The sequence below is a fragment of the Dysidea avara genome, chromosome 2, assembly GCF_963678975.1.
Source record: "Dysidea avara chromosome 2, odDysAvar1.4, whole genome shotgun sequence".
In the NCBI taxonomy this organism is placed as follows: domain Eukaryota; kingdom Metazoa; phylum Porifera; class Demospongiae; order Dictyoceratida; family Dysideidae; genus Dysidea; species Dysidea avara.
In genome coordinates this window covers 2,986,641-2,999,697 of record NC_089273.1, presented here as the reverse complement: position 1 = coordinate 2,999,697, position 13,057 = coordinate 2,986,641, and the positions used below count along the sequence as shown (strand labels likewise).

At 39.3% G+C, this 13,057-nt stretch overlaps 1 protein-coding gene across 2 annotated transcripts in view; it reads left to right on the top strand.

Moving 5' to 3' along the window:
* Positions 1-885: 885 nt before the first annotated feature.
* LOC136246441 (deleted in lung and esophageal cancer protein 1-like) overlaps positions 886-13,057 on the top strand; it is a 29,244-nt gene continuing 17,072 nt past the window's right edge. Inside the window, exons 1-6 of one of the 2 annotated variants that reach the window (XM_066037899.1) lie at positions 886-1,103; positions 2,207-2,293; positions 3,891-3,928; positions 3,974-4,026; positions 4,072-4,124; positions 5,573-5,772. The gene's annotated coding sequence lies outside the window, so the exon portion shown is untranslated. The remainder of the gene's footprint in view (positions 1,104-2,206; positions 2,294-3,890; positions 3,929-3,973; positions 4,027-4,071; positions 4,125-5,572; positions 5,773-13,057) is intronic. The other variant, XM_066037900.1, reaches the window with a different exon arrangement.

Here is a 13,057-nt window from a genome sequence, read left to right as displayed (position 1 = left end):
CTTCATCCTGTGGTATAGCAAAAAAGATAGGTTAAGAAAAACAAATACAAAAAGAAGTGAAATCTAATCCAAAACAGCCAAGCTGTAAAAAAGAGTGCGGCCCTCAGAAAGGCTATGGTCAAAAATGATGTGAAATCAGAAATGGCTGTGGTGGTAGGTCAATGGTAAAAAAATTTAATAACGACAATTCTGGTGAATTTGGTGCCGCTTGGTCTTGGCACAAAATTCACCTGAATTGTCGTTATTAAAATTTTTACCATTTACCTACCATCACAGCCATTTCTTGGCCGCCACCTTGGATTTCACATCTTTTTTCACCATAGCCTTTCTCAGGGCCGCACTTTTTTTTACAGCTTGGGTGTTTTGGATATTACTAGCCCTAACACATTTTCAGCTACATGTATACATAGATGGCTTCTGTACTGTATTACATGTGTATGGTAATATTTTTATTATAACTAATTCCTGTCAGGGTATTTGATAAGGTAATATGGTCCAGTGTGAACACAAAATGTGGTTGTTTATATTTCATATTTATTAGTACGTATGCACAAGGACTGTTTACTGTATTATGCTGACATACATACAGTTAAACACACAAATAATTCATCATTTGTGACCAGGCCTGCGAAAACAGGGCATGTAGGCACAAACTACACGCCGTCACACTAAATGTCATAACTCAATACTGGAACCGAATATTTGCATTCTGTAACTTGTATCATATTACCAATTAAATGCACACTAAGTGTTAAAAATTTCATTGCCATAGCATATTGGTATAAAACATTATGAGTCAAAGAAGTTTGAAAAAGTAGGCAAAAATCATGTGCCCACATGCCCTATTTTCGCAGGCCCAGTCACATTTGTTTTTACTATTACAGAAGATCAATGATTGTGAGAGTATGGGAAAGAAGACCTTATTGTAAGTCACATGTGCTTGTACTTAGTAAGTCATTATCCAATAGTAGCCAGAGAGGGGTTCTTTGTTCTGTTCCATATCACACTGGAACCTGTTAATGTGGACACTTGAGGACACATTCAGTACACAATCCAGAACACAAATAAAACAAATATCCACTACCAGGGTATTCACATTTCAGGTGAGCTCATTGTACTGTATAGTAGGGACCACAAAGGAGTAGGCATGGCCCACAAAATAACATCACCCAAAAACCAGCCTCAATATTCCCTGACGATGATGAGGTAGTACTGGTTAGGTAAAACTAAGCCCAAACAAGCTTTCAGATTGACTCAAAACGCTTTCAACAAGTTGCTACGGAATTTTTAAAAATATATTTATTTAACGAAGTTTTTTACTGACTGACTGAGTAACTGACTGATGCTTCAGATAAGCATAATTCAATAGCGGCTAAGGCTACGGGCTTGAATTTTTCACTGTTCAATGTCGCTTTAGCCCGAGAGGTGCCTTTTGCATACTGCAGTACATACAATGGACTTACCAGTGTCCTCCTTTGTATCCCATTCATCTTTGCTGACAGCGAAAAGTATCGATCTGGCGGTAGCATGTGATGGTTTCACTTCGTAACAGGAATCATCTGTATTTTTCATAGTAGTTATTTTGATAGCAGAGGTGCATTTCGAACAGTTCTTGATCCGAAATGCTGTGTAACAGGTTGAACATAGCTGACAACAAAGCATAATGGATGCTTCACTTTTCAGACAATAATTGATATAGCTGGGGCGCGTGGCACCATTTCAGATGCGATATGTGTGGGTTCACCAGTCATAATAATTATTTATAAAAAAAGTTAACAAACAAGTACACAGAAAAATTTAGAATGTTCAACTAGAATAGGGACCATAACACATTGATAAAAAGTACTGAAACAAGCTGGAGTAGTGCATGATATGTAACCACAGTAATACAATAAGAAGTGTTATATCCCTACCGTGCTCAAGGTACCATAATGGAATTAGGTACAATAATGGAATTAGGTACAATAAGTAGGGATTTAACACTTCTTATTGTTTCACTGTGATTTAATATCGTGCACTACTCCAACTTGTTTCAGTACTTTTTATCAACGTGCTATGATCCCTACTCTAGTTGAAAATTCCAAATTTTTCTGTGTACTTGTTGTAATATGTAGTGTAAGTTAGTGTGTCTATCATGAAGTGTGTGTAGAAATGTGACCTTTGCTGTTGCAACTTTAAACTGTGTTCAGAATTTATCATCCAACAGGCTTGTACCGTGTCACTCAAAGATGACTGGGTGAAGGTGATCAACAGAATATCAGTAGATTATGCTGGTATGGACATTCCTAATAGGGTAAGTACCTTAATCCTTAAGCCCACATAGAACTTTTGTGTTTACACAATGCTGGCCTACATGGCAACGTTAGGTGGAGTACCTTACATGATTTTGTAACCTAAAACTACACATTGATCGAAAGCCTGTTCACTGGCCTACTTGGAGAAGTGTTGCTACAATATAATAAAATCTTGTAGTGTTGTGTAAATGATGACAGCTGCAGCTGCTAGAAGTTATCTGAAATAATGGTCTACCAGATTTTGTAAAACTGAAAAATAATACATTCTTTTTATGTTAAACAGAATCTGTTCAAATGCTCTAATAGAACATACACCCGTTGACAGAACACTCTAATTGTACAGCCATGTAGGAATTGGGATAACTGACTGCTATAATTCCAGTAGCGGATGCAGGGGGGTTGCAATGTCCAACTGAAACCCCCTCTTAAGATAGTGCACGTCCCTAACTTATTTATGATTTGTGTGGTTGATAACATCACCAAGAGTTATACATAGTGTGTTGTATTGGGACTTTTTCTACTGGCCAAACTTCATGGCTTTGAAATTAGTATTACAGTGTTCAGCAGCTAATAGTTATCTTTTCTTTGTGGTCTTCAACTTAAAGCTAGCAATTCCAGAGTGGAATTCCCCTGTCAAAAAGTCTGGATTTGCCTCTGACAGCTATTGAAAACTTCCTCAAACCTGAGACCCCTCTGAAAATTTCTAGATCACTAGTACTGAACTAATACTGTTCATGCCAGTCATGTGAAAGCCAGTTACTTTTATTTTTGGGAATTTATTTTCAAGCAGGAGGTATTGGGAATTCAAAAGAGCTTCTTCATAATATCTGAAAATGAAAACCCTTCAAAAACAATCCGCTATATGTGAACGGATCTGCGAAAACCCGACATAATCATGCATTTTTCAAATTCCTGTTTATTACATAATTATTATCTACTTAGCCAAGTGTACCCTCTGGCAAAGTTTCAGTTTCATATGCCAATAATTTTCGGAGTTACAGCCCTACAAAGTAGCAACACCAGAAAAATCGATTTTTACAGCAAGTATATGGAAAATAAATTACAGGTCTTTATAAAAACAGTTGTAACTTACCAACAGATTGAGGTACAGAGCTAAAATGTTCACCATCGTGTTTGCTATGAACAGGGGAATCAATTACTGGGTAAGTTTTCGCTATACTCCCCCTTCTTCACTGCATACAAAGGTGAAAATCGTGAAGAAAAATTGATCGCATACAATCGCTTCAACATTCCATAAACAAACACTCATAACTTGCGGTGTATCCTTGGGTCTACTGCAACGAAACAAAGATTTTCCAACTCAGGTGAATAAGATAGTATCCAGGTTTATATTGTTAGCCCCTTCCTTCACTAAGAAAGAGTTCAAAAATTTACAAATAATTTTAAATAATATGCAAGTATTTCACCCAATGTATTCAATGCTTTATACTGTAAAATTTAGGCTTGTCAGGTTTTCGCAGATCTGGTCTCATACATGGTAGATGCTGAGTTAAGCTAGTTGACATTGTACACAGTGACCTTATTATAGCAGGTCTCAGTACAGTGACAATCTCACAATGTTGTTTCACATTCCAGATGTTGCTAGTGGCAAGAAAGTACAGAAGTCTGGTTCGGTAAGTTATCACCTCATTGTGTGATGTTGATATTGTATTGTGTAGTGTATCATCGTTATTGTCATGATCCAGTGGGTTCATATTAGGGATCACCACATGTAAGTTATCACCTCATTGTGTGATGTTGATATTGTATTGTGTAGTGTATCATCGTTATTGTCATGATCCAGTGGGTTCATATTAGGGATCACCACATGTTTTTTTGCAAAAACTCTAATAGAACACATGCCTAACAACCACCTCGGAAAGCATCCTTCCACCCTCTAATAGTTATTTACAATCAGTATAGGTCCACTAGTAACATCAGAGTGGATTATAAACTGGTTGTCATTGATTTGACATCAGACCACCCTATTACCTATTGGACCAGTCATGGCCACTAACTGCTATAAGGATGAATATGTAATAGTTATACAGGTACAATGTGGAGTCTATGAAATTTATAAACCCGAAGGCCCTGGCTGTAGCACATGAGTGAAGCGAGGTACTACTTAGGGCTGTAGCACATGAGCGAAGCGAGGGCACTACTTAGGGCTTGAGGGTTTATAAATTTCATAGACTCCACATTGTGCCCTTTAGACTCTATTTCACATTTCAGACTACTTACTTCATCCACGGCTGTTTCTGCTGTAGGCTTGGCAAAGCAGCTGGTTTTCTTACAATAATACTAGCTCCATGGCAACTATGTATGCGTCCTCACGTGACAAAATAATAGCATTCGTTGAATCACTGCATGTGAACAATTTATAGTGATTGGATAAACCTAGATTTTGAACACATGTTATATTGTGCCTGAAGGTGTGGAGTATAATAGAAAACAAGGTGGAGTATATGAGATTTATTACTCACCCAAAACAGTCTAAATAAGGGGTTTGCGCACTGTCGCTATAAATTGCTTTCAAACCGGTTACAAATCAGTTTAATTCATTTGCACTTAAAAGTGCTTTATTATAAACTAGTTATTTTCAACTCACCTTCTGATGTGATTTGAACCACCTCAAACCGCTTTGAAATAATCCACTTCACTCAGCTATAAACTAAACGTCTATCTAAGTGTTATCCCACTAGGGACTCAGTCGTGGCATGACCTGTACCTGATTAGTCTCACTCGCCTTTGTCTCGGGTAGCACGAAACACGCTTCTTCCTGACTAGTTTCTTTTGTTTTAAACTTCTAGACTCTTCACCACTTTCCAATACATTCTTAACCAGAAAAACATCACCAAAATTAACAACTCCATTCCGCTAAAGTCGCTTAACTATTAGAACAAATTATCATTGTAAGCACTTTCTGTTTAAAAATAGTTTATCTTTTTTTTTCTGGTGTGGACACATGAAGAATGTGAAGCGCTTTGAAAACAGTTTGGATTGAACCAACTTGATGAAAGCAGTTCAATTAAGTCCGAACACCACTATAGAGTCTAAATTCTAACAGAACAGTCAGCCATCAAAGGTTATATGGTGGTATTTGAGTTACTAGTAAGTCTTTAGTGTTCTTTATTTCTTCCTACACAATTGTGTAGACAGAACACCTCATGTGTTAGTATACATTGAGACTGTTTGTGTATTGTGTGTGTAAACAGTTTGTATATTGACATGTTGTCAGCCTGTAATTGTTTGTGGTTTATTTCATGTATTTCACATAGTAAGATCTCACCACACTTTCTTACACGACCACCACAAGACTATTACATGTCGTGAGAGTTCAGTCACCAGATGAGGTACATGACAGCTACCTCCAGCCACAAGTCTTATCCTAAGAGTAGCAGCTTGTTACATCATGAGAATAGTCACTCTAAACTACCATATTTCACTAGGAATGACCAGATAGATACAGCAACACCATGTTAGTGTGTGTACGTATGTGTTTGTACTGTAGTGCGTGAGTGTGAGTGTGAGTGTGTGTGTGTGTGTGTGTGTGTGTGTGTGTGTGTGTGTGTGTGTGTGTGTGTGTGTGTGTGTGTGTGTGTGTGTGTGTGTGTGTGTGTGTGTGTGTGTGTGTGTGTGATCTCCACATCCACTGTAAACAGCACATATGTGAGGTCTAGGTCGGACTTGTGGTATCTGTCACGAGGACGATATCAGTGGCGTAGCCAAGGGAGGCAAGGGGAGGCATTTTCCCCCGTCACTAAGTGATGTTTTTTTAACTTCCATCACAAGCTTTCCAGTAATTGACACGCATCCCAAATTACTGTTTGCGTACTACTACGCAAGTGCACACAACATTCAACTCGTTTGTGAATAGCGATAATAATACGATGATTTCTTGCGCGTTACAAGCAATTAATAAAACGATGCGCTAAAAATAAGGTATGCCCGAATCCCCAGGGGTTTCCCCCGTATAGACACTTGCCTTCACAGGACAAAATTATTAGACACAATTCTATATATAGCCTACACTACTCAGGTGATAGTGCATTTTTCGAACGTAAAAAGACAGATGACCCGCTCAAAGTGACTTTGCAAGAGTCGCAACTCAGAAGTGACAAGTGATATGCAATGATGCTATAAACCTACGAGGTGATAAGTGTTAAATGTACCAATTTTATTTTCCCGAGTTAATCACACTGGATCTTCGTACAGTGTAGTAGCATGCCAGTTTAATTTTTCACTTTGTCAGTCAGATGATTCGTCATAAGTTTAACAGGAAAGGTGTAGAGTTGGGATTTTGTGCCAATACATGACGTTTGAATTTCGCCGGCTTGAGTGAGTGAGCTCGTCATACTATGCCAGTGTGCTAGGACTGCAGCACAGACTGTGGCTGACGTAAGTAACTGTGACACATTGTATTTGTACTAAAATGTTCACAATATAGTTCTGCTGGATTGTGGGCGAATTTGTTGGAGTACAGTTGTGGCACGTGCGATGATGCTCGACGAAAATACTTCCATTGATAAGTGATAACTTGTAGCAATCAGTAATGAAGTAGTTATGTAGCTAGTTGCATAAGCTGTAATAACACAACACCGTATGTTGGCTAGCCCATCATTGGGTCATTAGCCTTTTGTGCAATTATGAACAATGTCGAGTGTTTTGTGGGAGATGCCTGCCCCCCCACCACCGTCTGGCTAGCTACGCCCCAGAACGATATTGAACTACTCTCAATACAAGAAATTGAACAATTCATACAAAAATAATAGAGTCTCTTATAAAACATAGCCCTATTGTGTGTGCATCAACAAGTCACAAGTGTTAATAATTACAAAGGCTTCATTGCAAGTGTGGATGTTTACAAAGACTGTATTACTCAATATCATACATACTGTTACACTATCCCCCTTTCTCTAGAAGACGTTCTGTCTTGCCTTATGGCAAATACAGCTGTCATAACATGATGGGGGCTTTCGATCACTAGAAGGGTATCGAATACTGGGGGCTGCAGCTGTTAAGGGCATTGCTGGCCCGGAGTGTTCCCAATTGTCATCGTCTTCCAATAAGTCAAGGTGTTTAGGTGTGTGAGACTGGGTGACGTGTTTGTCTGTTGACAAACTGTCTGTTGATACAGGATTGTCTGTTGTTGTTGTAGAGTAAAATCTCATGTTAGCTGGGCAAGGCTTAAGGCGATCAAAATGGACTACTTTATGTTGTTTTCTTCCATTGAGTTTGTGAATGCGATAGGTGGCTTCTGATAGTTGTTTGACTATCTTGTATGGTCCAGTCCATGGATGGTAAAGCTTACGTGATGCTCCTCTGCCTGTGAATGGGGAATGTAGCCAAACAAGAGTGCCTCACTCATATGGTTTCCATGTATTTTCTGGTCATAAAATTCTTTTTGGCATTGATTATTTGTTGCCAATCATTCTCTCACTAAAGCAAATGCTGTTGTTAGTCTTTCCTTCAGTGTATTGGCATATTCAGATGGAGATTGAGCTGCATGATGTTCTGTCCCATACATAATGTCTAAAGGTAGTCTGGCTTGCCAACCAATCATAAGGTGAAATGGGGTATAGCCAGTGGACGACTGAATACTAATATTATAAACCATACACACCTTACGAATATGCTTTTCCCAATCAAATGGGTGATCACTTGCACAAATAGCCAACATGTTAAGCAACGTTCTATTAAATCACTCAACTAGTCCATCGCATTGAGGGTGGTAAAGCTTGTTTTGTTAATGTGTAACAGTTTGCATACTTCTCCCATCAGCTGAGATTCGAATTGTGTACCCTGATCTGAATGTATCTGCTCTGAGATAGAGTATCGAAGAAAAACCTTGTCAACTAACTTCTTTGCAACAGTAACAGCCTCTTGATCAGGGACTGTGAGAGCTTCCATCCATTTGGTAAAATAGTCACCCACTACCAGAATGTATGAATTACCACTTGGACTCTCTGGCAATGGTCCTATCAAATCCACTACCATAACTTGTGTAGGGTAGCCTGCCTTAATTGTTCCCATGGGTGCTCTTCGTGCTGGTGTAGGGGTCTTCCTGGTTGCACAATCTTTACAAGTCAGGCACCAATTGCATACATCATTGTAATGGCCAGGCCAATAGAATCTCTCCTTTAACTGGTGTAAAGTCTTCTCTTGACCCAGATGGCCACCACTTATTCCTTCATGAGTTTCCTGCAGAATTTCATCCCTTAAATTATGTGGTACCACCAATTGCAACCATCCCTCATCACGACTAGAGTGAACAAACTGTCTCCATAAGATGTCATTTCTAACAGTTAACTGCTCCCACTACTATAATAATCTACGGTACTCTAGGTCTTTACCTCTGGTCTGATCTCGTGTAGGTTTCTGGTTCCTGTCACGTGCAAGTAGCAGTTCACCAATGCAGGGATCATTAAGCCAAAAATCTCTAATATTCTGGGCTGAGTAACCACCTGTACAATTGGAGGTTGATATTGCAGCAATTTGCTCTTCAGGTTTGTCCAAGTGTGACTCTCTTCCACATTGGTTACATGGTAACCGTGACCATTCATCTGCATTATTATGCTTCCGCCCTGGTCGATGAATGATATTAAGGTGATAACCCTGTAAAGTCTCAAGCCATCTGGCCATTTGCCCCTCAGGAGATCTAAAGTTTTGAAGCCACGCTAGTGCTCCATGATCAGTTCGCACTGTAAAGTTGTCACCAACAAGGTACTGACGGAAATGTTTCATAAAGGTGACAACTGCTAGTAGTTCCTTGCGGGTCACACAATAGTTACGCTCTGCCTTATTCAAGGTGCGGTTGGCATAGGCAATAACATGTTCACTGCCATCCTGATGAATCTGGGATAGCACAGCTCCAATACCAGTATCGCTGGCATCAGTATCTAACACAAAGGGGCTTGACCAGTCAGGTAGAGCTAGAATTGTGGCTGAGGTAAGACAAGTCTTCAAGGCAATAAATGCATTTTGGCACTCTTCATTCCATTGAAATTTAGTATGCTTCTCTGTAAGTTGGTTGAGTGCCTTAGCAATTGTAGCAAAATTGTGAATCAATCGACGGCAGTAGTTTGCTAATCCAAGAAATTGTTGTACCTCTTGTACTGTACATGGAGTTGACCATTCTTTTACCTTAGATGTCTTGAGGATCAGGTAGAAGTCCATAGACAACATGATCAATGAAGTAAACTTCCTGTTGTAAGAACTGACATTTCCCAGGGTGTAGCTTCAGGCCAGCTTGCCTCAGCCTTTCAAATACAGCTTGTAGGTTTCTCATATGATCGTTGAATGTTTTACCCATTATGATGATGTCATCAATATAAACTAAACAAGCTGACCATTGAAGCCCTGCTAGCACTGAGTCCATTAGCCGTTGAAAAGTGGCAGGCGCATTACATAGTCCGAACGGCATAACATTAAACTCAAAGAGTCCTTCCTGTGTACAAAATGCTGTCTTTGTTCGGTGTTCTGGGGCCACTTCCACTTGCCAATAACCATTTCTCATGTCAAGTGTTGAAAACCACCTGGAGCCTGTTAAGGTGTCCAAACTGTCATCAATCCTTGGGAGGGGGTAGGCATCTTTGCGGGTGACTGCATTAAGCCTTCTATAATCTACACAAAACCTTGTTGATCCATCTTTCTTTGCCACTAACACAATTGGTGAAGCCCAAGGGCTCTGTGATGGTGATATAATATTTTTAGATAACATGTCCTGCAGTAAATTGTGCACAGTTTCTCTGCGAGGAAGAGGTACTCTCCTGGCTTGCTGACGGATGGGTGTGGCATACCAGTGTCAATACTATGCTTTAATATTCCTGTGTGACTTAGTTTGTTTGGACTGTCTGCCAAGATGTCAGAGTAATGTGCCATCAGTGCAAGGAATTTCTCTTTTTGATCTGGTGTTACATCATCAGGTAGGGGCTTTGACAAAGTCATTTGAAATGGTTCATCACTTTTCACTTCTTGATCACTTTTCACTTCTTGATCACTTTTCACTTCTTGATCACTTTTCACTTCTTGATCACTTTTCCCATTTGAGATTTCACAAATACTGTGCTCCTCAACAGGCTCAGCATTAGCAATTTTCATATTCTTGTAGAGTTTCACTGGTGTTAATTGTGTGTTCACTACCCTCACTACCACGTTACATTAATGAGGCACAACTATAGCTCTAGCAACTAATACAGGGCTATTGGTACCTTCAACTAACCAAGTACCTTGCTGCGTTGTGTCAACATGGGCCATCAGTTCCATTTCACTACATGGTGGCACTGTGACTTTCAGACATTGTGATTCATTGTATGTTTGCAGGGGTTGCAAGGGTACCAGTTTATTTTGGATGTACATCTTCTCATTAGCAAGATCCAGTACACATTTGTTACTTTCCAAAAAATCTAGCCCTAGTATGGCTTCAGTTGTTATGTGGTCTGCTATCACAAACTCATGTTTGAACTTGATAACATTAATTGAAAATTGTATCACAGCAAAACCTCTAACACTGATTGGTATGCTATCCACCCCAACCAGTCAATGTACAGTTACAGTCTTTAGCTTATGGTTTTGAAGTTTTATCTTATCCCAAACAGTGCCTTGTAGGAGGGACACTCCTGCTCCAGTGTCTACCAGGAAGGATACTGGAACATCATTCATGCAGCATGGCAATGAATAACTAGAAACATTGTTATTATACAACCAAGTAGTAAGAATAATACGAAATGCGGTTAAAATTACATCATTATAATGAATGAAATAAATTAATAAATAAATAATGTTTGAGAAAACTACAAGGCCTAAGGCTTCGCACTCACCAGGAATAGAATCCATGTTGTATGAAGAGATAATCGTATAATGGGTGAATGTTTCCATGGAGGTGATAGAAACGTACGACATTTCTATTTAATGCCGATCAAAACAGCACCTGATATACCCACTACTAATCGAGCAGATTCAAATGGCTATTTAGACGAGCAAACTACTGTTCAATTGTGCTTGAAAGTGTTACCAGCTGGCACACTAAGTCTCAAGTCGCCATGCCAGCTGCCAGTCGATGGCTGCAGGACACCTGATGAATAGGTTTGACATGCCAGCTGCACAAGGACAGGTATGTTTGTTTGTATTGTAATGTACATATGTCTTGTATTTTACTATATTTTTTCTGGCTTGCTAGGCTCTGGTTGGTTTGGTTGTCTGTTTGTACTAATGTTTTGTAAGAGTGTGGTATGTTTTAAATGTTTTCTTGTATTATTGTACATTTTACCTTTACCTAGCTTACTAGGCTCTGGCTGGCTTGGCTGTCTTCCTTTATCTGGTTCACCTGGCTTGTATACTCCTACAGTATTGTGCATCTCCTGTAGGTTTTGTATGCATATACTGTGTACACATCACTGTGCCATTACCACACCAATGATGTACTAGCACTTTAGCTACTGGTGGCCTTTAGTTACGATGCCACTATTGTGTTGTATCTGTCACTACTGTGACATATTGAGTTGGTTTGGGGATCGTGCCTTCACCACTTAATAGCCTCACCAGGGGGCTGTCACGTTGGTTGTATGTACTTGGTTGTATGTGACGCGGTCCTAGTAATAATAATAATAATAATAATGAACTTTACAGTGTACATATACATACATACATACAAGTTGCAGATGTTGGTATGATAGAATCGGGACATATGGTAGCACACTGATGGTCCACTGACATCCTGTGTCAGTGGCTGGAAGCTAAATTGTAGTAGTGATTAGCTACAAAGTTTACTTACTAGATTACTTAAAAGGGGGGTGGGGGGGATTAACAGTTAAAGGGAGTTGAAGTTAGGTTGGTGAGGGATCTTTGAACACTTTGAGCATGGACATAGAAATGAAAAAGAGCAGGTGTTGTTGGAGGTGAAATTGGCAGTGAAATGATTCCACAGATAATCTAAAAGTTTTGCCTTTATCTTGAGTGGGTTGTCCTGGTAGTTGATAATGGGAAGGGCATTCCAGATGCGAGGAAGCCGGTTAAAATAAAAGTTACTAGTGGAATTGTCAGGTGATCTTGTTTGGAGTAGCTTGTTTCCAGAAGCTAGACGTGTGTGTGTGTGTGTGACCAGTTGCAAATTTAATGAAATTATTGATGTCAAATCCATTGTGGGGGGTTGTGGAGATTTTTAAGAAAGAACATCACATCATTTACATCAAGAATGTATATCAGGGGTAGCATATGGAGATTAATAAGACGAGACTTGTAGTCAGTAGCTAATAGTAATCATTTAGAATGTATTTAGTTGCACACCTCTGAACACGTTCGAGTTGCTGAATGTGCTTAATTAGGTGGGGTTTCCAGATGACCGAGCAGTAGAAAAACTGGGATCTAACAAGAGAGGTATATAGTCGAGATTTGGCTTGGACATAATTTTGTAGGGAGAAAGATCTTCTTAGAAGTCCAAGTACCTGATATGATTTGGAGATAATGTGGTTATAGTGAGCATCCCATGACAGGTCGCTTGATAACATAATTCCTAGATCTTTGTATGTATCAACACAAGAAATCTGGGAGGTGCCGATATTGTAAGATGTTGGAGATTTCCTTTTAAAAGATAGCAGAAAGATTTTTGATAGACCGAATAGAAGATTCCAGTGGGTACTCCAAAAGTTTAAATTATTTGAGTCTTCTTGAAGTTTAAGTGAATCTAGTGGTGAGGAGATAGTTTTGATGCATTTGGTGTCATCTGCAAATAGAAACAATAGACAAAATTTAATGATGTCCGGAAT